General features: G+C 45.8%; 1 long non-coding RNA gene across 3 annotated transcripts in view; it reads left to right on the top strand.

Moving 5' to 3' along the window:
- The window catches only part of LOC143808206 (uncharacterized), a 61,000-nt gene that overhangs the window by 27,638 nt on the left and 8,791 nt on the right, over positions 1-24,571 (top strand). For all 3 annotated transcript variants that reach the window (XR_013221907.1, XR_013221908.1, XR_013221906.1), the window contains exon 2: positions 14,177-14,315. This is a non-coding gene — a long non-coding RNA (uncharacterized LOC143808206). The remainder of the gene's footprint in view (positions 1-14,176; positions 14,316-24,571) is intronic.

The raw sequence follows: 24,571 nt of genomic DNA, 5'->3' as shown, positions 1-24,571 counted from the left end.
CTTCAAGAGGTAGTCACCGGGAATGGTCTTCCAACAATCTTGAAGGAGTTCTCAGAGATGCTTAGCACTTGTTGGCCCTTTTGCCTTCACTCTGCAGTCCAGCTCACCCCAAACCATCTCGATTGGGTTCAGGTCTAGTGACTGGAGGCCAGGTCATCTGGCGTAGCACCACATCACTCTCCTTCTTGGTCAAATAGCCTTTACACAGCCACCTGGAGAGGTGTTTGGGGTCATTGTCCTGTTGAAAAATAAATGATGGTCCAACTAAACGCAAACTGGATGGAATAGCATGCCGCTGCAAGATGCTGTGATAGCCATGCTGTTTCAGTATGCCTTCAATTTTGAATAAATCCCCAACAGTGTCACCAGCAAAGCACCCCCACACCATCACACCTCCTCCTCCATGCTTCACGGTGGGAACCAGGCATGTAGAGTCCATCCGTTCACCTTTTCTGCGTCGCACAAAGACACGTGGTTGGAACCAAAGATCTCAAATTTGGACTCATCAGACCAAAGCACAGATTTCCACTGGTCTAATGTCCATTCCTTGTGTTCTTTAGCCCAAACAAGTATCTTCTGCTTGTTGTCTGTCATCAGCAGTGGTTTCCTAGCAGCTATTTTACCATGAAGGCCTGCTGCACAAAGTCTCCTCTTAACAGTTGTTGTAGAGATGTGTCTGCTGCTAGAACTCTATGTGGCATTGACCTGGTCTCTAATCTGAGCTGCTGTTAACCTGCGATTTCTGAGTTGACTCGGATAAACTTATCCTCAGAGCAGAGGTGACTCTTGGTCTTCCTTTCCTGGGGCGGTCCTCATGTGAGCCAGTTTCTTTTTAGCCCTTGATGGTTTTTGCCACTGCACTTGGGGACACCTTCAAAGTTTTCCCAATTTTTCAGACTGACTGACCTTAATTTCTTAAAGTAATGATGGCCACTCGTTTTTCTTTACTTAGCTTCTTTTTTCTTGCCATAATACAAATTCTAACAGTCTATTCAGTAGGGCTATTAGCTGTGTATCCACCAGACTTCTGCACAACACAACTGATGGTTCCAATACCATTTATAAGGCAAGAAATCCCACTTATTAAGCCTGACAGGGCACACCTGTGAAGTTAAAACCATTCCCAGTGACTACCTCTTGAAGCTCATCAAGAGAATGCCAAGAGTGTGCAAAGCAGACATCAAAGCAAAAGGTGGCTACTTTGAAGAACCTAGAATATAAGACATATTTTCAGCTATTTCACACTTTTTTGTTAAGTATATAATTCCACATGTGTTAGTTCATAGTTTTGATGCCTTCAGTTTGAATGTACGATTTTCATAGTCATGAAAATACAGAAAAATCTTTAAATGAGAAGTTGTGTCAAAACTTTTGGTCTGTACTGTATATGGAAAAAGCTAATTAACAAATTTTAAATGTAAAATACAAGGTGTGCCATACCAGCTTTGATTACCAGTGTGTCAGGGCACTGACCTTCCATATAGAACACCTTGTAGCAGTCTGATTTGCTGTATGCACAGACATTACAGTGGCGCATAAAGCATAAAGCTCGGCCAGGGTGATTTCTTGCTTGTATATTTATTAAGCAATTTAGATCTTTCAAGCGAATCTTAGGGAGAAACATTATAAAATATCTGCACAAAAACAATAGTGGTGGGTGGACTGTTATCTGCATATGACAAACTAATTTCAATATTTGTTTTCATGTATTATAATGTCTTGTAATTTACCTGTGAGGAAAATTCTAGAACAAGAGTATAAATGCACTGAAAGCTTGTAATTATGTATAATTATTATAATTAGATTTCAATTATGTTTGTATCCTTTACAGTTTTAACCTATGAGCTACCTCTTGGTATGTATGTTGCAGAAATGGTTCTCTCTGACTTCTGACCTGAGGCAGAATGTGAGAAGATTTTATAAATAAAAAGAAAATAAAATACATATGGAAATTGAGCTGTGTATATCATCAGTTATTCCAGATCTTTCAAGATACCCATAGATTGAAGCCATTAATCCAACTTCTTACTGTTTTCACCAGATGGGTGTGTTATGTCATATCTTCTTCAGCTGATGCTTTCTAAAACACAGTGTGCACCTGTGTCTATACTGTAAATCTGTGGAGTTCTGCTTGATGTGATAATCACTAATATTCACTACAATAAATCAGTGATTCAAATGAAGGGTAATCAAAATGACTAACATGTAAACCCTTAAAAAAAACCTCTTTATTCAAAAAATTATTGTTAAAAACTTCCTTAAAAGAAAAAATGTGTAGTAAATTTTCACATGTATGTTTAGATAATAAGCACAGCAATATGCAGTAAACTCGATGGCCCTGGTTATGGGGACCCGTCTTTGCTTATTACTTCACTGGTATTCACTAGGGTTGAGCGACTTTCATTTTTTTACGGTCGAAGTCGGGTTTTGTGAAACCAGACTTTGTCCAGAGTCGAGTCGAGTGCAGTCGGCCGATTATCGGTAAAAGTCGGGGATCGACCGAAACACGAAACCCAATGCAAGTCAATGGGGAAGCATAGTCGGCAGTGAGTGGAGGCCAGGAAAACACCTACAGTGCCCATTTTAATGGCAAAAACATCCATTCTTGTTTCTGAAGCTTGTCAATCTTAATTAACTTTATAATAACAGTTGGGCATTGGAAATTGGGGTCATTTGGCAAAAGTTGTGGGGGGTAGGGCTGGTTCAAGGTTTTAGTGGGCACAGGAAACGTGGACTACGTCACGGCGGTGGAGCAGTGAGAGGTAAGTATGTCAAGTTTGCAAGTGCTGTGATCCTAAGCAAGCAGGGGGGGCCCACTCGTTGGCATTGGCACTGGCACAGGGCCCCTCAAAGTACAGCGGTGTGTTTGCACGGCGGGGGCGCCTCCCACCGGCAGCGACACTTTTGCGTACTCTGAGGGGCCCTGTGTCAGTGACGTCGCCAACGAGTATGCCCCCCCCCACCTGATGAAGGAACCTGCACTTTCATCTGCACCTTCCTCTTTGTCCCTGTGTAAGGTGGTATAACATGCGGGAAGGGGAACCTTACTTTCAGCAGGGTCAGATTCTGGCTGTGTAGAGTGCAAGGGGAATGTAGTGGTCTAGGTCAATGTACCAGCAGACTCATCTAGCAGTGGCTGGGCAATGGGCAGGATGAGGAGGAAACAGATATAGGGCCAAAGAATAAAGTAGGCTAAATGCAGATCAAAATTGGTAACAGGACTAAACAGGCAGCATTGCTTTGTTCAGTGGAGTAGCAAACCCAGGAGCAGCAGACACTGTTGTAAGGGCCCAAACACACTAATAGGCCAAATGCAGTTTAATATCTGATACTTTAGGCCAAAAGTCTAAGACTGAAGCTCAGCTTTATTCAGTTGAGGGCAAACACCAGGGAGGGGCAGACACCGTTAGTAGGCCGGAACCACCAATTTTTAAAAACACAGCAGTTAATCAGAGCCAGAAGGTAGAAGCTCAGCTTTACTCAGTTGAGGACAACACCAGGCAGGGGCAGACACCGTTAGTAGGCCGGAAACCACCAATTTTTTTAAAAACAGCAGTTAATCAGAGCCAGAAGGTAGAAGCTCAGCTTTATTCAGTTGAGGACAACACCAGGCAGGGGCAGACACCGTTAGTAGGCCGGAAACCACCAATTTTTTTAAAAACAGCAGTTAATCAGAGCCAGAAGGTAGAAGCTCAGCTTTATTCAGTTGAGGACAACACCAGGCAGGGGCAGACACTGTTAGTAGGCCGGAAACCACCAATTCTTTTAAAAACAGCAGTTAATCAGAGCCAGAAGGTAGAAGCTCAGCTTTATTCAGTTGAGGACAATTTGAATTAGGGACTGCAGACAGACTTACCAGGCTGTCCCCTGTGTGGACCATGCATGCAATACATTAACCCATTGCGCCACAAAGGACACGTAACCTTCCGTGGCCATGCCTTCCGCTCCATGTGTCTGTTGTCAGGTGTACCTTTGGACTCACAGATTGACAGAATGAAAGGACAATGTGGTCTTTAACATGCTGGTGGAGGGGTGGTATGGCTTTTCTCGCAAAAGAATTGTCAACTGGGTAGCTCATAGCGTGGTACAGCGTAGTCCATCATGGCTTTATTAATATTAAATAAAATAAAACAATAGGCTCTATGCACTGTAAAATAGGTTCCAGGGGTACACGGGCAGCAGTGGTCTGGTGAGTGGAGGAATAGTGGAAGGAGGGACCGCAGACAGGCTTCGAAGGCCTAACACAATAAAATGGGCTGGCTGTAGGCACTGTAACATAGGTTCCAGGGGTACACGGGCAGCAGTGGTCTGGTCAGTGGAGGCCTAGTGGAAGGAGGGACCCCAGACAGGCTTCGAAGGCCTAACACAATAAAATGGGCTGGCTGTAGGCACTTTATAATTGGTTACAGGGGTACACGGGCAGCAGTGGTCAGGTCAGTGGAGGCCTAGTGGAAGGAGGGACCGCAGACAGGCTTCGAAGGCCTAACACAATAAAATGGGCTGGCTGTAGGCACTGTAACATAGGTTCCAGGGGTACACGGGCAGCAGTGGTCTGGTCAGTGGAGGCCTAGTGGAAGGAGGGACCGCAGACAGGCTTCGAAGGCCTAACACAATAAAATGGGCTAGCTGTAGGCACTGTAAAATAGGTTCCAGGGGTACATGGGCAGCAGTGGTCTGGTCAGTGGAGGCCTAGTGGAAGGAGGGACCGCAGACAGGCTTCGAAGGCCTAACACAATAAAATGGGCTGGCTGTAGGCACTTTATAATTGGTTACAGGGGTACACGGGCAGCAGTGGTCAGGTCAGTGGAGGCCTAGTGGAAGGAGGGACCGCAGACAGGCTTCGAAGGCCTAACACAATAAAATGGGCTTGCTGTAGGCACTGTAACATAGGTTCCAGGGGTACACGGGCAGCAGTGGTCAGGTCAGTGGAGGCCTAGTGGACGGAGGGACCGCAGACAGGCTTCGAAGGCCTAACACAATAAAATGGGCTGGCTGTAGGCACTTTATAATTGGTTACAGGGGTACACGGGCAGCAGTGGTCAGGTCAGTGGAGACCTAGTGGAAGGAGTGACCGCAGAAAGGCTTCGAAGGCCTAACACAATAAAATGGGCTGGCTGTAGGCACTGTAACATAGGTTCCAGGGGTACACGGGCAGCAGTGGTCAGGTCAGTGGAGACCTAGTGGAAGGAGGGACCGCAGACAGGCTTCGAAGGCCTAACACAATAAAATGGGCTGGCTGTAGACACTTTATAATTGGTTACAGGGGTACACGGGCAGCAGTGGTCAGGTCAGTGGAGGCCTAGTGGAAGGAGGGACCGCAGACAGGCTTCGAAGGCCTAACACAATAAAATGGGCTTGCTGTAGGCACTGTAACATAGGTTCCAGGGGTACACGGGCAGCAGTGGTCTGGTCAGTGGAGGCCTAGTGGAAGGAGGGACCGCAGACAGGCTTCGAAGGCCTAACACAATAAAATGGGCTGGCTGTAGGCACTGTAACATAGGTTCCAGGGGTACACGGGCAGCAGTGGTCTGGTCAGTGGAGGCCTAGTGGAAGGAGGGACCGCAGACAGGCTTCGAAGGCCTAACACAATAAAATGGGCTGGCTGTAGGCACTGTAAAATAGGTTCCAGGGGTACACGGGCAGCAGTGGTCTGGTCAGTGGAGGCCTAGTGGAAGGAGGGACCGCAGACAGGCTTCGAAGGCCTAACACAATAAAATGGGCTGGCTGTAGGCACTTTATAATTGGTTACAGGGGTACACGGGCAGCAGTGGTCAGGTCAGTGGAGGCCTAGTGGAAGGAGGGACCGCAGACAGGCTTCGAAGGCCTAACACAATAAAATTAGCTGGCTGTAGGCACTGTAACATAGGTTCCAGGGGTACACGGGCAGCAGTGGTCTGGTCAGTGGAGGCCTAGTGGAAGGAGGGACCGCAGACAGGCTTCGAAGGCCTAACACAATAAAATGGGCTGGCTGTAGGCACTGTAAAATAGGTTCCAGGGGTACACGGGCAGCAGTGGTCTGGTCAGTGGAGGCCTAGTGGAAGGAGGGACCGCAGACAGGCTTCGAAGGCCTAACACAATAAAATGGGCTGGCTGTAGGAACTGTAACATAGGTTCCAGGGGTACACGGGCAGCAGTGGTCTGATCAGTGGAGGCCTAGTGGAAGGAGGGACCACATACAGGCTTCGAAGGCCTAACACAATAAAATGGGCTGGCTGTAGGCACTTTATAATTGGTTACAGGGGTACACGGGCAGCAGTGGTCAGGTCAGTGGAGGCCTAGTGGAAGGAGGGACCGCAGACAGGCTTCGAAGGCCTAACACAATAAAATGGGCTGGCTGTAGGCACTTTATAATTGGTTACAGGGGTACACGGGCAGCAGTGGTAGGTTAGTGGAGGCCGATTGTAATGAGTGTCTGCCAGTTAGTAGTCAAAAACAAAAAATAAATGTGAAGGTATCGCATTAAAACAAAACAAAAACACTAAAGGGTGCAATCGCTAGGTTCAGGGGTGGGATCCTCTGCGTTGTTTCAGACCTACTAATTTAGCGCAAAGTATTTACTGTGGTAAATAGAGGACACTGCCCCTGACTATGTTAAGTACCATCATACATGTCAACACAATGGTATTGTCAGTGGCAGGTATGGAAGGATGTCAGCGCATAGACTAAACATTGGTGGAAGTGTGAGAGATAACTGTGGAAGTGGTAGAGCAATGTTTGACCTGGGGGTGGGTGAACTCTCTTGTGGCCGGCGGTACAGGCCCAGGGCCCCTCATGTTACAACAGTGTGTCTGACGTTGGGTGCGCACCACCACCGCCAGAGACACTTTATTGTACTATGAGGGACCCAGTAGCAATGCCGTCGACCAAAAGCGAGCACACCCACCTCTTCAGACAAACAGCAAGTCTCACGGGTGCTTGCGCCAAGTCGCGATACCACGGCCCCGTGTGGGGAGTTTGGCCATTTAGGGAGGTGTAAACATGTCGTATGCTGGACAATCAGCTGCAGCAAATTAGACATTAGAAAAGTAATTCACAGTAGTCCACAGGCAAGAGCTTTTCATAGGAAAGCTAGGTGTCGGCCGGGCAAGGTGGGGCAAAAGATTTCGAAATCCAGTTGTGGTTCATTTTAATGAATGTTAGATCATCAACATTTTGGGTAGCCAGACGAGTCCTTTTTTCGGTTAATATTGAACCTGCAGCACTGAATAATCTTTCTGATAGGACACTTGCTGCCGGGCAAGCAAGCTCCTGCAATGCATATTCTGCCAATTCTGGCCAGGTGTCTAATTTTGATGCCCAGTAATCAAATGGGAATGACGGTTGAGGGAGAACATCGATAAGGGATGAAAAATAGTTAGTAACCATACTGGACAGTGTTGTCTCCTGTCACTTTCAATTGATGCAGCAGTACCTGTCCTGTCTGCGGTCATAGCAAAATCACTCCACAACCTGGTCAGAAAACCCCTCTGTCCAACGCCACTTCTGATGTGAGCACCCCTAACACTCCTAGTCTGCTGCCCCCTGGAGCTCGTGTGAGAACGATCACGTGCGCTGTGTGCTGGGAATGCCTGAAGCAAACGGTCAACAAGAGTTGATTGTTTGGTTGCTAATATTAGTTCCAAGTTCTCATGTGGCATAATATTTTGCAATTTGCCTTTATAGCGTGGATCAAGGAGGCAGGCCAACCAGTAATCGTCATCGTTCATCATTTTCGTAATGCGTGTGTCCCTTTTTAGGATACGTAAGGCATAATCCGCCATGTGGGCCAAAGTTCCAGTTGTCAAATCTCCGGTTGTGATTGGTTGAGGGGCAGTTTCAGGCAAATCTACGTCACTTGTGTCCCTCAAAAAACCAGAACCCGGCCTTGCCACGCAACCAATTTCCAGTGCCCCCGGGAAAGCTTCCGCATTAAAAATATACTCATCCCCATCATCCTCCTCGTCCTCCACCTCCTCTTCGCCCACTACCTCGTCCTGTACACTGCCCTGACCAGACAATGGCTGACTGTCATCAAGGCTTTCCTCTTCCTCTGGTGCAGACGCCTGATCCTTTATGTGCGTCAAACTTTGCATCAGCAGACGCATTAGGGGGATGCTCATGCTTATTATGGCGTTGTCTGCACTAACCAGCCGTGTGCATTCCTCAAAACACTGAAGGACTTGACACATGTCTTGTATCTTCGACCACTGCACACCTGACAACTCCATGTCTGCCATCCTACTGCCTGCCCGTGTATGTGTATCCTCCCACAAAAACATAACAGCCCGCCTCTGTTGGCACAGTCTCTGAAGCATGTGCAGTGTTGAGTTCCACCTTGTTGCAACGTCTATGATTAGGCGATGCTGGGGAAGGTTCAAAGACCGCTGATAGGTCTGCATACGGCTGGAGTGTACAGGCGAACGTCGGATATGTGAGCAAAGTCCACGCACTTGGAGGAGCTGGTCGGAGAACCCAGGATAAGTTTTCAATAAGCACTGCACCACCAGGTTTAAGGTGTGAGCCAGGCAAGGAATGTGTTTCAGTTGGGAAAGGGAGATGGCAGCCATGAAATTCCTTCCGTTATCACTCACTACCTTGCCTGCCTCAAGATCTACTGTGCCCAGCCACGACTGCGTTTCTTGTTGCAAGAACTCGGACAGAACTTCCGCGGTGTGTCTGTTGTCGCCCAAACACTTCATAGTCAATACAGCCTGCTGACACTTGCCAGTAGCTGGCCCATAATGGGACAACTGGTGTGCAACAGTGTCATCTGCCGATGGAGTGGTTGGCCGACTGCGGTCTGTGGAAGAGCTGTAGCTTCTGCAGGAGGACGAGGAGGAGGGGGTGCGAACGCCTACAGCCAACTGTTTCCTAGACCGTGGGCTAGGCACAACTGTCCCGAAATTTATGTCCCCTGTGGACCCTGCATCCACCACATTCACCCAGTGTGCCGTGATGGACACATAACGTCCCTGGCCATGCCTACTGGTCCATGCATCTGTAGTCAGGTGCACCTTTGTACTCACAGATTGCCTGAGTGCATGGACGATGCGCTGTTTAACGTGCTGGTTCAGGGCTGGGATGGCTTTTCTGGAAAAAAAAGTGTCGACTGGGTAGCTGGTATCGTGGTTCAGCGTACTCCATCAGGGCTTTGAAAGCTTCGCTTTCAACTAACCGGTAGGGCATCATCTCTAACGAGATTAGTCTAGCTATGTGGGCGTTAAAACCCTGTGTACGCGGATGCGAGGATAAGTACTTCCTTTTTCTAACCAGGGTCTCATGTAGGGTGAGCTGGACTGGAGAGCTGGAGATCAAGGAACTTTCGTGTGTGCCGGTGTACATGGCAGACTGAGAGACGGTTGGAGACGGTATTGTTTCCGCCGGTGACCTAGATGCAATATTTCCTCCTACAAAACTGGTGATTCCCTGACCCTGACTGCTTTTGGCTGGCAAAGAAACCTGCACAGATACTGCTGGTGGTGCTGAAAATGGTGGCCTTACAGTGACGGAAGGGATGTTGCGTTGCTGACTAGCTTCATTGGCCGAGGGTGCTACAACCTTAAGGGACGTTTGGTAGTTAGTCCAGGCTTGAAAATGCATGGTGGTTAAGTGTCTATGCATGCAACTAGTATTGAGACTTTTCAGATTCTGACCTCTGCTTAAGCTAGTTGAACATTTTTGACAGATGACTTTGCACTGATCAATTGGATGTTGTTTAAAAAAATGCCAGACTGCACTCTTCCTAGCATCGGATCCCTTTTCAGGGATTGCAGACTGAGCTTTAACCGGATGGCCACGCTGTCCTCCAACAGGTTTTGGCTTTGACACGCGTTTTGGGCCAGATACGGGCCCGGCAGATGGAACCTGTTGCGATGTTGATGCCTGCTGCGGCCCCTCCTCCACCTCCGCTTCTGAACTACTGCCGCCTGCACCCTGTTCCCCCAATGGCTGCCAATCGGGGTCAACAACTGGGTCATCTATTACCTCCTCTTCGAGCTCGTGTGCAACTTCGTCTGTGTCACTGTGTCGGTCGGTGGTATAGCGTTCGTGGCGGGGCAACATAGTCTCATCAGGGTCTGATTGTGGATCAGTACCCTGAGAGGGCAATGTGGTGGTCTGAGTCAAAGGAGCAGCATAGTACTCTGGCTGTGGCTGTGCATCAGTGCACTCCATGTCAGAATCTACTTGTAATGGGCATGGCCTGTTAAGTGTTTCACTTTCTAAGCCAGGGACGGTATGTGTAAAGAGCTCCATGGAGTAACCCGTTGTGTCGCCTGCTGCATCCTTCTCTCTTGTTGTAGTTTTTGCTGAAGAGGACAAGGAAGCGACTTGTCCCTGACCGTGAACATCCACAAGCGACACGCTGCTTTTACATTTACCAGTTTCAGAAGAGGAGGCAAAAGAGCTAGAGGCTGAGTCTGCAATGTAAGCCAAAACTTGCTGTTGCTGCTCCGCCTTTAAAAGCGGTTTTCCTACTCCCAGAAAAGAGAGCGTTCGAGGCCTTGTGTAGCCAGACGACGAAACTGGCTCCACAGCTCCAGACTTAGGTGGAATATTTTTATCCCCACGACCACCTGATGCTCCACTACCACTACCATCATTACCAGCTGACAATGAACGCCCACGGCCACGACGACCTCTTGCACCAGACTTCCTCATTGTTTTACAAACTTAACCAAAGTAACTTTATTTGTTGCTGTCAAACAACTTACACGGTGAGCTATAACTTCAGTATGATTTCAATATCCCTTAACAGGTTGGTGAGACCACAAGGAAAATCAGGCACAATGTTACACACTCTGTTTTCTGTGGCACCAAATCACAGAGATGCCACACACGCAGGACTGTCACTCAAGCACAAATGTCAATATTAATCTCCCACTGTTTTTTTTTTTTTTCTTTTTCAGGGAGACTTTAGAAACCAAATAATAAAAATAAATAGGCTTTCTATGGCCCACTGAGTGAGAGACGGCACACACAGGAGTCAGGAGTGGCACACAAGCAGAAAGGGCAATATTAATCTCCCACTGTTTGAATTTTTTTTTTTTTTTCAGGGAGACTTTAGAAACCAAATAATAAAAATAAATAGGCTTTCTATGGCCCACTGAGTGAGAGACGGCACACACAGGAGTCAGGAGTGGCACACAAGCCCTGAGGCCAATATTTTTCTCCCACTGATTGATGTAGTGATTTTTTGTCAGGTAGATTTTAGAACCCAAATCAAGCAAAAAAATAAATAGGCTTTCTATGGCCCACTGAGTGAGAGACGGCACACACAGGAGTCAGGAGTGGCATACAAGCAGAAAGGGCAATATTAATCTCCCACTGTTTGAATTTTTTTTTTTTTTTTCAGGGAGACTTTAGAAACCAAATAATAAAAATAAATAGGCTTTCTATGGCCCACTGAGTGAGAGATGGCACACACAGGAGTCAGGAGTGGCACACAAGCAGAAAGGGCAATATTAATCTCCCACTGTTTGAATTTTTTTTTTTTTTCAGGGAGACTTTAGAAACCAAATAATAAAAATAAATAGGCTTTCTATGGCCCACTGAGTGAGAGATGGCACACACAGGAGTCAGGAGTGGCACACAAGCAGAAAGGGCAATATTAATCTCCCACTGTTTGAATTTTTTTTTTTTTCAGGGAGACTTTAGAAAACAAATAATAAAAATAAATAGGCTTTCTATGGCCCACTGAGTGAGAGACAGCACACACAGGAGTCAGGAGTGGCACACAAGCAGAAAGGGCAATATTAATCTCCCACTGTTTGAATTTTTTTTTTTGTCAGGTAGATTTTAGAACCCAAATCAAGCAAAAAAATAAATAGGCTTTCTATGGCCCACTGAGTGAGAGACGGCACACACAGGAGTCAGGAGTGGCACACAAGCCCTGAGGCCAATATTTTTCTCCCACTGATTGATGTAGTGATTTTTTGTCAGGTAGATTTTAGAACCCAAATCAAGCAAAAAAATAAATAGGCTTTCTATGGCCCACTGAGTGAGAGACGGCACACACAGGAGTCAGGAGTGGCACACAAGCCCTGAGGCCAATATTTTTCTCCCACTGATTGATGTAGTTATTTTTTGTCAGGTAGATTTTAGAACCCAAATCAAGCAAAAAAATAAATAGGCTTTCTATGGCCCACTGAGTGAGAGACGGCACACACAGGAGTCAGGAGTGGCACACAAGCAGAAAGGGCAATATTAATCTCCCACTGTTTGAATTTTTTTTTTTTTTTCAGGGAGACTTTAGAAAACAAATAATAAAAATAAATAGGCTTTCTATGGCCCACTGAGTGAGAGATGGCACACACAGGAGTCAGGAGTGGCACACAAGCAGAAAGGGCAATATTAATCTCCCACTGATTGATGTAGTGATTTTTTGTCAGGTAGATTTTAGAACCCAAATCAAGCAAAAAAATAAATAGGCTTTCTATGGCCCACTGAGTGAGAGATGGCACACACAAGGATGGCACTCTAGCAGAAATGCCAATCTTAATCTCCCACAAAAAAATAAAAAAAAAAACAGGGACTGTCCTACAATTACTATCTCCCAGCAGTAATCTCAGCCAGGTATGGCAGGCAGCAATAAGGAGTGGACTGATGCACAAATTAAATAAAAAGTGTGGACAAACAAAAAAGATAGCTGTGCAGAAAGGAAGGAACAAGAGGATTTGTGCTTTGAAAAAAGCAGTTGGTTTGCACAGTGTCGTACACACACAGGCACAGCAACGCAGCTATCAGGGTCAGGGAGCCTTCTAGGGCAGCCCAATGAGCGACAGCGCTGAGGAAAAAAAAATTTAGCTTCCACTGTCCCTGCAAACAAAAGGTGGTGTTGGACAGTGGAAATCGCTACAGCACAAGCGGTTTGCAGCTTTATGTACCCTGCCTATCACTGTCCCTGCTTCAGAAGAAGCGGCAGCAACCTCTCCCTACGCTCAGATCAGCAGCAGTAAGATGGCGGTTGGTGGGAACGCCCCTTTATAGCCCCTGTGACGCCGCAGAAAGCAAGCCAATCACTGCAATGCCCTTCTCTAAGATGGTGGGGACTGAGATCTATGTCATCACGCTGCCCACACTCTGCGTTCACCTTCATTGGCTGAGAAATGGCGCTTTTCGCGTCATTGAAACGCGACTTTGGCGTGAAAGTCGCGTACCGCATGGCCGATGCAATGCTGGGATCGGCTCGGTTTCATGAGACGCCGACTTTGCCAAAAGTCGGCGACTTTTGAAAATGAACGACCCGTTTCGCTCAACCCTAGTATTCACCCTACCTATCCGAAGAAGTTGGCACCCTAAAATATAGTACAAGTGGTGCCCCCACTCAACAATGTCTCACCTTAGTATACCCAGGATAGTCTTACATTAATTCTAGATATTTGAGGGATTATTGCTCTATATAATACTTTGACTGTTATCCACTCACAATGGTAAGGATGTGGGCTGCATGACCAGGTATATTAAAGGGGTATTCCCATCTTCAAGATCATAAATCCTATCCCAATATGTGGTAAATATAATACTAATAAAAATTAGCAAATACTTCCAATTAGAAATGTCATATAGATTTTCTGATTTGCTATGTTTCTTTCATCATGTGCAGTCATTGCAGGACTTTAGGTATCCATGGTTACGATCAGTAGCAACCAGCTAAATAACTGTCAAAATATCAGTGATCGTAACCATGGATATATAAGGTCTTGCAATGCCTGCACATTGGGTTACCGACTCAGCGAATCAGAAAAACTATACTACATTTCTAATTGGAGTAGACCTTGGAGATGGGAATACTCCTTTAAATTATATGACCCAGGCAGACGTTACCTTAATTGACAAACAGAATAAAATAAATGCACCATGTGTCCCTAATAATGCCCAGTACTTATCTGTATCCCATGCTGTGCCTCATTGTTTTTCAGCTGATGCTTCATAAAACACAGTGTGCACGTGTGTCTGTACTGTAAATCTGTGGAGTTTCACTTGATGTGATAACCACTAATATTCACTAAAATGAGTAGGAGACACAAGCTTGCTGCCATTGTAATGGATGGTTTTGAGGCCAGGGAAGAGTTTTAAAGTAAAAACAGAGTATTGTCACCTGTGCTAGGCTCACCCATCATCTATCCTACAGATGCAACTTCCTGTTTGGTCCTTTCCGCACTTCAGGTTGCCCGTCTCTTTGTTCTTTGCCCCATAGAGCTCATGTCACTGTCATCAATGATGTGTTTCATGCCCCATGTGACTACAATTGGCCTAGTTAGTGAAGGAATATCTTAATCAAAGGCCAAAAAGACACTCAATGCAGAGCAAGTATGAGGAGCTGCGGTGGCATAAAGGTAAGGGCAGGTTTTGGACAGGTGATTGTAATTTCTTATTTTATTTTTAGCACTCTTTTCAGCCCTTTGTGTATAATGCTTTGGGGTCAGGAGTAGAGTTGAGCACATTTGTTCTGATTCGGCTCCGAATACGATCAGCATCGAATATTGTTTTTGCAATATTCATCGAAAACAGCCAAATGTCATTAGAGTCAAAGGGAGTAGAATTTACCGAATATGTTGGGAACCGATTATCAAACATAGATTCGGCACGATTAGGGTACTAATGGCAAATTCAGATTCGGCAATCAAATCCGAACAAATTCACTCAACTCTAGTCAGGAGAAGAGATGAGCAAATTTGCTCAGATTCCCTCTTATTCGGCAAGCTATAGCGCTTAGCAAATAAGCTGCAGAGGGAACCCAGCTTCCTGGATCGCACCGGCCGATCAGCTGATCAGCGCCGCAGCTGCATGTGTCGCGGCTGTGTCACTGTCATAGTTCCCTCTGCAGCTTGTTTGGCAAGCGATATAGCTTGCTGAATAAGAGGGAACCAGAGCAAATTCACCCATCTCTAGTTATTAAAGTCCTAAGAACATATTAAATGTCTTTTCAGGGCAGATTTGATTGAAACCAAATTTTATTTGGACAGAATCTAATCTGTCTACTGAATCTGCCTGAAATTAATTTTGAAAGATTTGTCCATCTCTACTTTTCAGCTTCTAGTTACCAACAATATTTTTTTTCACTGAAAGCAATCATATTATTATCTTTTTTTACAATGAAAAAGATTAAAGAATCACTCTATGTTAATGTCACCATCATACAATTTTGCCCATACTTATCAGCTCAATTTTAGCACTCATTCAGACAAGTAAATTATATGTTCATGTGCTATCTATCTGCACCATAAACCACACGTGGAGACCACATAGACCCAATATAGCTAGAGTGCCAGTGTTCTTGGCCTATTCTCCACATGGATCAATGGTCTGCATTGAAAAAAATTGCAGCATGGAGTATTATGCAAACCAGACTAATGAATATAAAAATCAGTTAGCGCTAGTATTCTTCAACTATGTAGATGAGGACATGGAGATGCACTTGGAGCTAGTTACTTTTACAATTTGTGGACATGACTGGCTTGAGTTTTAGAATGGTTGTCTGAACCTTGCCATAGAGTAAAAGGCTTGTCTGGAATTGTGAATATCATAATACTAGCTGTTTCCAGCCAGCTAACGCTCGGCACGCTAATTGCTATTTGAATAACGCTGCTGGTGATTAAACTAAAGTAAATAATGACAACATTCAATAGCGCTTATGCAGGTGGTAATTTAACTTAAAATGAAGTTAATAACAATAATTGTGGTAATGTGGTGGGGGTGGGATTATGTGTGGTGATGTGGTGGGGGGGCAGGATTATCTGTGGTAATGTGGTGTGGGGCGGGATTGTGTGTGGTGATGTGGTGGGGGCGGGATTGTGTGTGGTAATGTGAAGGGGGGCAGGATTGTGTGTGGTAATGTGGTGGGGGGCTGGATTGTGTGTGGTGATGTGGTGCGGATTATGTGTGGTAATGTGGTGGGGTGGGATTATGTGTGGTAATGTTGTGGGGGGCGGGATTGTGTGTGGTGATGTGGTGGGGGGCGGGATTGTGTGTGGTGATGTGGTGGGGGGCGGGATTGTGTGTGGTAATGTGGTGGGGGGCGGGATTGTGTGTGGTAATGTGGGGGGCTGGATTGTGTGTAGTGATGTGGTGCGGATTGTGTGTGGTAATGTGCTTGGGCGGGATTTTGTGTGATGGGGCGAGATTATGTGTAGTGATGTGGTGGGGGGGCAGGATTATGTGTGGTGGTGTGGTGATGTGGTGGGGGGATTATGTGTGGTAATATGGTGGGGGGGCGGGATTGTGTGTGGTAATGCGGTGGGGTCGGGATTGTGTGTGGTAATGTCGTGGGGGTGGGATTATGTATGGTAATGTGTTAGGGGGCAGGATTGTGTGTGGTAATGTGGTGGGGGGCGGGATTGTGTGTGGTAATGTGGTGGGGGGCTGGATTGTGTGTAGTGATGTGGTGCGGATTGTGTGTGGTAATGTGGTAAAGCGGCATTGTGTGTGGTAATGTGGTGTGGCAGGATTATGTGTGGTGATGTGGTGGGGGGGCAGGATTATGTGTGGTAATGGGGTGGGGGGCGGGATTATGTGTGGTAATGGGGTGGGAGGCGGGATTGTGTGTGGTACTGGGGTGGGGGGCGGTATTATGTGTGGAAATGGGGTGGGGGCGGGATTACATGTGGTGATGTGTTGGGGGGTGGGATTATGTGTGGTGATGAGGTGAGGGGGTGGGATTATGTGTGGTAATGTGGTGGGGGGCGGGATTATCTGTAGAAATGTGGTGGGGGCAGGATTATGTGTAGTAATGTGGTGGGGGGCAGGATTATGTGTTGTGATGTAATGGGGGCGGGATTATGTGTGGTGGGGGCAGGATTACATGTGGTGGTGGCGTGGGATTACGTGTGGTGATGTGGTGGTGAGGCGGGTTTATGTGTGGTGATGTGGTGGGGGGTGGAATTATGTGTGCTGATGTGGTGGGAGGGCTGGATTATGTGTGGTGATGTGGTGGGGGGTGGGATTATGTGTGGTAATGTGGTGGGGGCGGGATTATGTGTGGTAATGGGGTGGGGTGCGGGATTATGTATTGTAATGGGGTGGGGGGCGGGATTATGTGTGGTAATGTTTAAATGTGTGGTAATGGGGTGGGAGGGCGAGATTATGTGTGGTGATGTGGTGTAGGGGCAGGATTATGTGTGGTGATGTGGTGAGGGGTGGGATTATGTGTTGTGATGTGGTGGGGGGTGGTATTATGTGTGGTAATGGGGTGAGGGGGCGGGATTATGTGTGGTGATGTGGTGGGGGGCGGGATTATGTGTGGTGATGTGGTGGGGGGGCGGGATTATGTGTGGTGATTTTGTCTGGGGGCGGGATTATGTGTGGTGATGTGGTGGGGGGCGGGATTATGTGTGGTAATGTGGTGGGGGGCGGGATTATGTGTGGTGATGTGGTGGGGGGCGGGATTATGTGTAGTAATGTGGTGGGGGAGTGGGATTAAGTGTGGTGATGTGGTGGGGGGGTGAAATTATCTGTGGGGGCGGGATTGTGTGTGGTAATGTTGTGGTGGTTGGGATTGTTTGTGGTAATGTGGTGTTGGTGGAATTGTGTGTGGTAATGTGGTGGGGGGCGGGATTATGTGTAGTAATGTGGTGGGGGAGTGGGATTATGTGTGGTGATGTGGTGGGGGGGGGCAAAATTATGTGTGGAAATGTGGGGGGGCGGGATTGTGTGTGGTAATGTTGTGGGGGTTGGGATTGTTTGTGGCAATGTGGTGTTTGTGGTGGGGGAGTGGGATTGTGTGTGGTAATGAGGGGGCGGGATTGTGTGTGGTAATGTGATGGGGCTGGATTGTGTGTGGTAATGTGGTGGGGGGTGGGATTATGTGTGGTGATGTGAGGGGTGGGATTGTGTGTGGTTATGTGGGGGGGCGGGATTGTGTGTGGTTATGTGGTGGGGGAGTGGGATTGTGTGTGGTAATGAGGGGGCGGGATTGTGTGTGGTAATGTGGTGGGGGCGGATTGTGTGTGGTAATGTGGTGGGGGGCGGGATTATGTGTGGTAATGTGGTGGAGGGCGGGATTGTGTGTGGTTATGTGGTGGGGGTGGGATTGTGTGTGGTTATGTGGTGGGGGGTGGGATTGTGTGTGGTTATGTGGTGGGGGTGGGATTGTGTGTGGTAATGCGGTGGGGGCGGGATTGTGTGTGCTAATTTTGGTAAGGCGGCATTGTGTGTGGTAATGTGGTGGGGGGCGGGATTATGTGTGGTAATGTGGTGGTGGGGCAGGATTATGTGTGGTGATGTGGTGGGGGGGCAGGATTAGGTGTGGTAATGGGGTGGGGGCGGAATTATGTGTGGTAATGGGGTTGGGGGCGGTATTATGTGTGGTAATGGTGTTAAGGGGCCGGATTATGTGTGGTGATGTGTTGGGGGGCGGGATTATGTGTGGAGATGTGGTGGAGGGGCGGGATTATGTGTGGTAAAGGTGTGGGGGGCGGGATTAAGTGTGGTAATGGGGTGGGGGGTGGGATTGTGTGTGGTAAAGGGGTGGGGGGCGGTATTATGTGTGGAAATGGGGTGGGGGCGGGATTACGTGTGGTGATGTGTTGGGGGGTGGAATTATGTGTGGTGATGAGGTGAGGGGGTGGGATTATGTGTGGTAATGTGGTGTGGGGTGGGATTATCTGTAGTAATGTGGTGGGGGGGCAAGATTATGTGTGGTAATGTGGTGGGGGGGCGGGATTGTGTGTGGTAATGTGGTGGGGACAGGATTGTGTGTGGTAATGTGTTGGGAGACGGGATTGTGTGTGGTAATGGGGTGGGGGCAGGATTGTGTGTGGTAATGTGGTGGGGGGCGGGATTGTGTGTGGTAATGGGGTTGGGGGCGGTATTATGTGTGGTAATGGGGTTAGGGGGCCGGATTATGTGTGGTGATGTGTTGGGGGCGGGATTATGTGTGGAGATGTGGTGGAGGGGCGGGATTATGTGTGGTAAAGGTGTGGGGGGCGGGATTAAGTGTGGTAATGGGGTGGGGGGTGGGATTGTGTGTGGTAAAGGGGTGGGGGGCGGTATTATGTGTGGAAATGGGGTGGGGGCGTGATTACGTGTGGTGATGTGTTGGGGGGTGGAATTATGTGTGGTGATGAGGTGAGGGGGTGGGATTATGTGTGGTAATGTGGTGTGGGGTGGGATTATCTGTAGTAATGTGGTGGGGGGGCAAGATTATGTGTGGTAATGTGGTGGGGGGGCGGGATTGTGTGTGGTAATGTGGTGGGGACAGGATTGTGTGTGGTAATGTGTTGGGAGACGGGATTGTGTGTGGTAATGGGGTGGGGGTGGGATTATGTGTGCTGATGTGGTGGGGGGTGGAGTTACTGTGCAGAGGGCGGGATTAGCGAGTAATCATGATGCCTCTTATATATATAGATTGGGTAATAGAGAATAAATATTCTTCAAAGAAACATCAGGTGAATGTATAAATACAATGCATCAAAGTAAGAATGTTTTACATAATATACCATATATACTCGAGTATAAGCCGACCCGAGTATAAGCCAACCCCCATAATTTTGCCACAAAAAACTGGGAAAACTTAATGACTCGAGTATAAGCCTAGGGTGGGAAATGAAGCAGCCACTGGTAAGGCCATGTTCACACTTTGGGGGTTTTACCGGCTGATCCGCAGCGTTTCTGCAGCTGCGGGTCCGCAGCAGTTTCCATTGCGTTTACATTTACATGTAAACCCTATGGAAACCGCAATCCGCTGTGCACATGCTGCGGGAAAAACCGCGCAGAAATGCAGCGGTTTACATTCCGCAGCATGTCACTTCTTTGTGCAGAATCGCTGCGATTCTGCACAAATAGGAATGCATTGATCCGCTAACTTCCCGCATGGGGCTATGCCCACGATGCGGGAAGTAAGAGGATCATGTGCAGATGGTACCCGGGTGGAGGAGAGGCGACTCTCCTCCAGGCCCTGGGAACCATATTTGTGTAAAAAAAAAGAAATAAAATAAAAAAAATTATGATATACTCACCTCTCAGCGCTGCACACGGCCGTCCGCTCGCAGGGTTGCTGTGCGAGCAGGACCTGCAGTGACATCGCGGTCACATGACCGTGACATCGCGGTCACATGACCGTGACGTCACGAAGGTCCTTCTCGCACAGCATCTTTGGAACCAGACTGCCGCGTGCAGCGCCGAGGAGATCGGGATGTCAGAGGGTGAGTATAAACCATTTTTTTTTATTATTTTTAACATTACTATTGATGCTGCATATTGCTGCATATGCAGCATCAATAGTATAGGAGTAAACCCGCAGCAGAAACCGCAAAACAAACCGTGATAAATCTGCAGGGATAACCGCAGCGGTTTTGCCCCGCAGATTTATCAAATCCGTTGTGGGAGAACCCGCAGAGGACCCGACCTACGTGTGCACATGGCCTAAATGTCAAAAGTAAAAATAGATACCAATAAAAGTAAAATTAATTGAGATATCAGTAGGTTAAGTGTTTTTGAATATTGATATTAAATCAAGAGCCCCATATAATGCTCCATAAAGTTTGATGGGCCCCATAAGATGCTCCCTATTAAAATATGCCCCATATATTCCTGCATATGGGTTAATAATGGCCCCAAAAGATGCTCCATAGACACATTTGCCCCATATAGTGCTGCACAAACATTGATTATGGCCCCATAAGATGCTCCATACAGACACTTGCTCCATTTTCTGTTACTGAGATAAAAAAATCACATACTCACTTTTCGTTGCTCAGGCCCCCGGCATTTTCAATATTCACCTTTCCTCGTTCCGGTGCCGCTCTGTCTTCAGCATCTTCTGCACTGACGTTCAGGCAGAGGGCGTGCACTAACCACGTCACTGCGCCCTCTGACCTGAGAGTCACTGCAGAAGATGCTGAAGATGGAGCAGCACCGGAACAAGGCAAGGTGACTATCGCGCAGCGCTCCCCCACCCCATTATACTCACCTGCTCCTGACACGGTCCCTGGTTCCCCGGCACCGCAGCTTCTTCCTGTATTGAGCGGTCACCATTACCGCTCATTACAGTAATGAATATGTGGCTCCACCCCTATGGGAGGTGGAGCCGCATATTCATTACTTTAATGAGCGGTACCATGTGACCGCTCAGTACAGGATGAAGCTGTGGCGCCGGGGAACCAGGGACATGCAGGGACCGCACCAGGAGCAGGTGAGTATAATTAGACAGCCCCCGCTCCCCTCCCCTGCCGACTTCTGGGTATGACTCGAGTATTATCCGAGAGGGGGACTTTCAGCCCCCCAAAATGGGCTGAAAATCTCAGCTTAAACTCGAGTATATACGGTAAGTATTATTAGTTTATTTCTATAAATTAGCATAAAGCAACATGAATAAATAAAATAGAAATCTAAATTAAATCAATTTTTGGTGTGACCAACTTTTACCTTCGAGACAGTTTCAATTTCTCATTTGCAGACAGTTTTTGAAGGAAATCAGCAGGGAGATTATTCCAAACATCTTGGAGAACTAACCACAGATCTTCTGTGGATATAGGCTTACACAAAACCTTCCGTGTTTTCATATAATCCCACACAGGCTCAGTGATGATGAGATCAGGGCTCTGTGGGGGCCATATAATCACTTCACTTCCAGAACTCCTTGTTCTTCTTTATGCTGAAGATATTTCTTCATAGCATTGGTTGTATGTTTGGGGTTATTGTCCTGCAGCAGAATATATTCGGAGTCAAACAGATGCCTACCTCATAATATTGCATGAAGGATAAATATTTTTCGGTATCATGGACATTATTTTCTTCAATGTTACATGCAGACACTCATTCTGCAATAAACAAATATTTAAAACTTTGATTCATCAATCTTATGTTTTCATACATATTTCAGTCACTTGACATTGTTTCCATGCCATTTTGCCCATAATTTGTCCATGAAGACCATTTCTGGCCAGGCTTCTCCGAACAGCAGGTGTAGCTGACCCCTTTTAGGTGTAACTAGCTTTGACCTGATGGCACTACTTCACATCTTACAATTTCAAAGAGAAGTAAACATGATATGTGTTTCATATCTCACTGCTGATTTCCTTCAAAAACTGTGTGCAAGTGCACCTAAAATAATTGATGGTGTTTTAAAGGTAAAGGGCAGTCACACCAACTATTGAATTGCTTTAGATTTCTGTGACACTAAGACACTTCTCACAGACAATCCATGAGTCAGGGTAGCCAAGGAGCCAGGAGGGAAGGTCATAAACCAAGGGAAAAGACAAGGGTGTAGTCAAGTAATGGTCCAAAGTCAGAATACTTGGAAGTGATTTGATCAGATCAAAGGGGCTAGGCAAACAGATGGTCAAAACAAAGTCCAAAGTCTGGCAGAAATAGATTTACAAGCAATGCACAAGGTACAGATAAACAAACCATTAGGAACAGGGAACACCTGATGGAAGCTTCGTACCTCCCAGTCTCAGATTGGATGGCCGAGCTGTCAAACAAAACACTGAGCTGTCAATCACTTCATTCTAGACACAATGAAGGGTGGAACCGTTACAATTTCATTTTTGTTCACTGATTTTTCATTTTAGTCATTGCTAAAAATAAACTATTAACACTTCTAAATAGAAAATATTCTTTCATTGTAGCATTTTTCTATGATTGCCCAAAACATCTGCATTGTACTGTGTTTATATAACCTACTTGCCCGTGTTTGTGCCCATGCAGTATAAAACTGCAATCTCTGCTGTTTGTGTAGGAATCAGCAAGGTTGTTATTGGAGGTTTTAGAATACATTTTCCTTACTTACTTGATGTTAATAGCATAATACAAGGGCATGACTGTGTCCAAGGTTATATCTTATCTCTTTACAAAGTCACATACGTATTATAGAAATATAAATAAATAACTTGCATAATTTCTGTTTGCACATTTGAAGGGCATAAGTGATGCCTTTTAATATAGTTTATATACTGAATCAAAATATTATATATTGAATGCTAGATTTTGGCCTTAACAGCATTAAAGCTCTAGGGATGGCATACTGCGCCACATTTGTTTTGAGCATTGAGCAAATTGCTTGTTAGTTTATAACTGTTCCTCGGTCTTATGGGGATGTACTCCAATATCTCTGCTGTATTTAAAATCATTTATTGCATTAGGAATCGGCACTATTTACTGCTTTTTAGATTTTTGGTACAGAGAAGAACGTGGAATGATAAGGATGAGGTCAGCACAAGAGTGTACGTGAATGAGCTCTTTGAAGATCCCTATTGAAATTCACACAGAGCATTAGAGTATTTGTGTGTAGAAGAGTGAAATATAGTGAGTTATCTTATCCAAAGTCAAAGCACAACGGGGAGATCTGTTTTTATTAGTAAATTTTGTCCCCTCTGTCCCTTACATAGTCAAGGAATTAAACCTGCAATCATTGTACTTCGAAATAATTATGTATTTTTAAGTGGAACGATGTGGGAAAATGGAGGCTATTAAATTCTAGATTAAGACTGAAAACATATGGAAAGTTCATCTTTTAGATTAAGTATGAATTTACATTCTACAATGTTTTTCGATAATCCTTGTGGGATCAAGAGAGTCAAGTATTTAAACAATTATTACCTGCCAGTAATCTAGTAGGTGAGCTAAATTCACATTCATATACTTCCTCACACTTAGTGACACACAGTCTCATGGAGTAATATTAAAATTTGAGAGTCCTCTGTGGTTGATACCTTGGAGTAACATTGCAGAATTACTACAACTTCTTTGTTTCCTTTTATAAAAAGATAGTTGTTTTGACACATTTGCAAGGTTGCTTACAAAGTTTTAGAAAATGGTATTAATGGGTAAAATCAGTACAAAAAAATGAGATTTTCTGCTGCAGACTTAGAAAAACACAGCAAAATACAATCAACTCACAGATTTTCTGCAAAAAAAATAAAATAAAAGAGTTCCGCATGTGGATGCGATTAAGATAAAAGATTAAGATTCATCTATTTTGCTGGTATTGTAAAACACTGCAGATTTTATATGCTTAAAATTCACTCCAAATAAGTAATTTTGGCTTCATTTATCAAATAAAGTGAACATAAAAGCTATAGAAAAGTATCATCAGCAGCAAGATAAAACTGAATTTATGCTTTAAGTACATATTTTTATTTAATATGTCTAGGAACTATCCTGATTCTCATGCTCAGGAGGCATTTTATTTTTCCCCTGCATGACATTTCCCAATCATAAATAAAAAAAAAATCAACACAAAAAAATGCCACAGAGAAGGTCAGAATTGTTTTTTGTGTGATATGTAAATATCCTCTTCAGAGAAAAAGAAGACTTTAACTTTAGTTCCATCTATTAGCTACAGCAATCCTAAGAGTCAATAATGACCCTTTAACAAGCCCTGCCATATGACTTCGTACAAGAAGCCAAATCAGACACTCCATTTACAGATATGTGTTCCAGGGTATTTGCTCCTTAATAGTGCGCAGCAGAATGTTGGATTTGACTAGGCAAGAGGCCTCTGCATATCATGTAGCATGCCCATATTCTGTTGTTGTAGGCCATTCAATGCTCCTTTGGGAATTTTAGTATGCAAATAGTCTGTTTAGAGAGGCAGATGACTTGAACTCTAGTGCCACCTATTTGATTAAACTTAAGACAGAAACAGAATAAA

Source organism: Ranitomeya variabilis, chromosome 2 (genome assembly GCF_051348905.1).
Source record: "Ranitomeya variabilis isolate aRanVar5 chromosome 2, aRanVar5.hap1, whole genome shotgun sequence".
Lineage (NCBI taxonomy): Eukaryota > Metazoa > Chordata > Amphibia > Anura > Dendrobatidae > Ranitomeya > Ranitomeya variabilis.
Note: the sequence above shows the minus strand (reverse complement) of the source record. Positions and strands in the feature narration are given on the sequence as shown.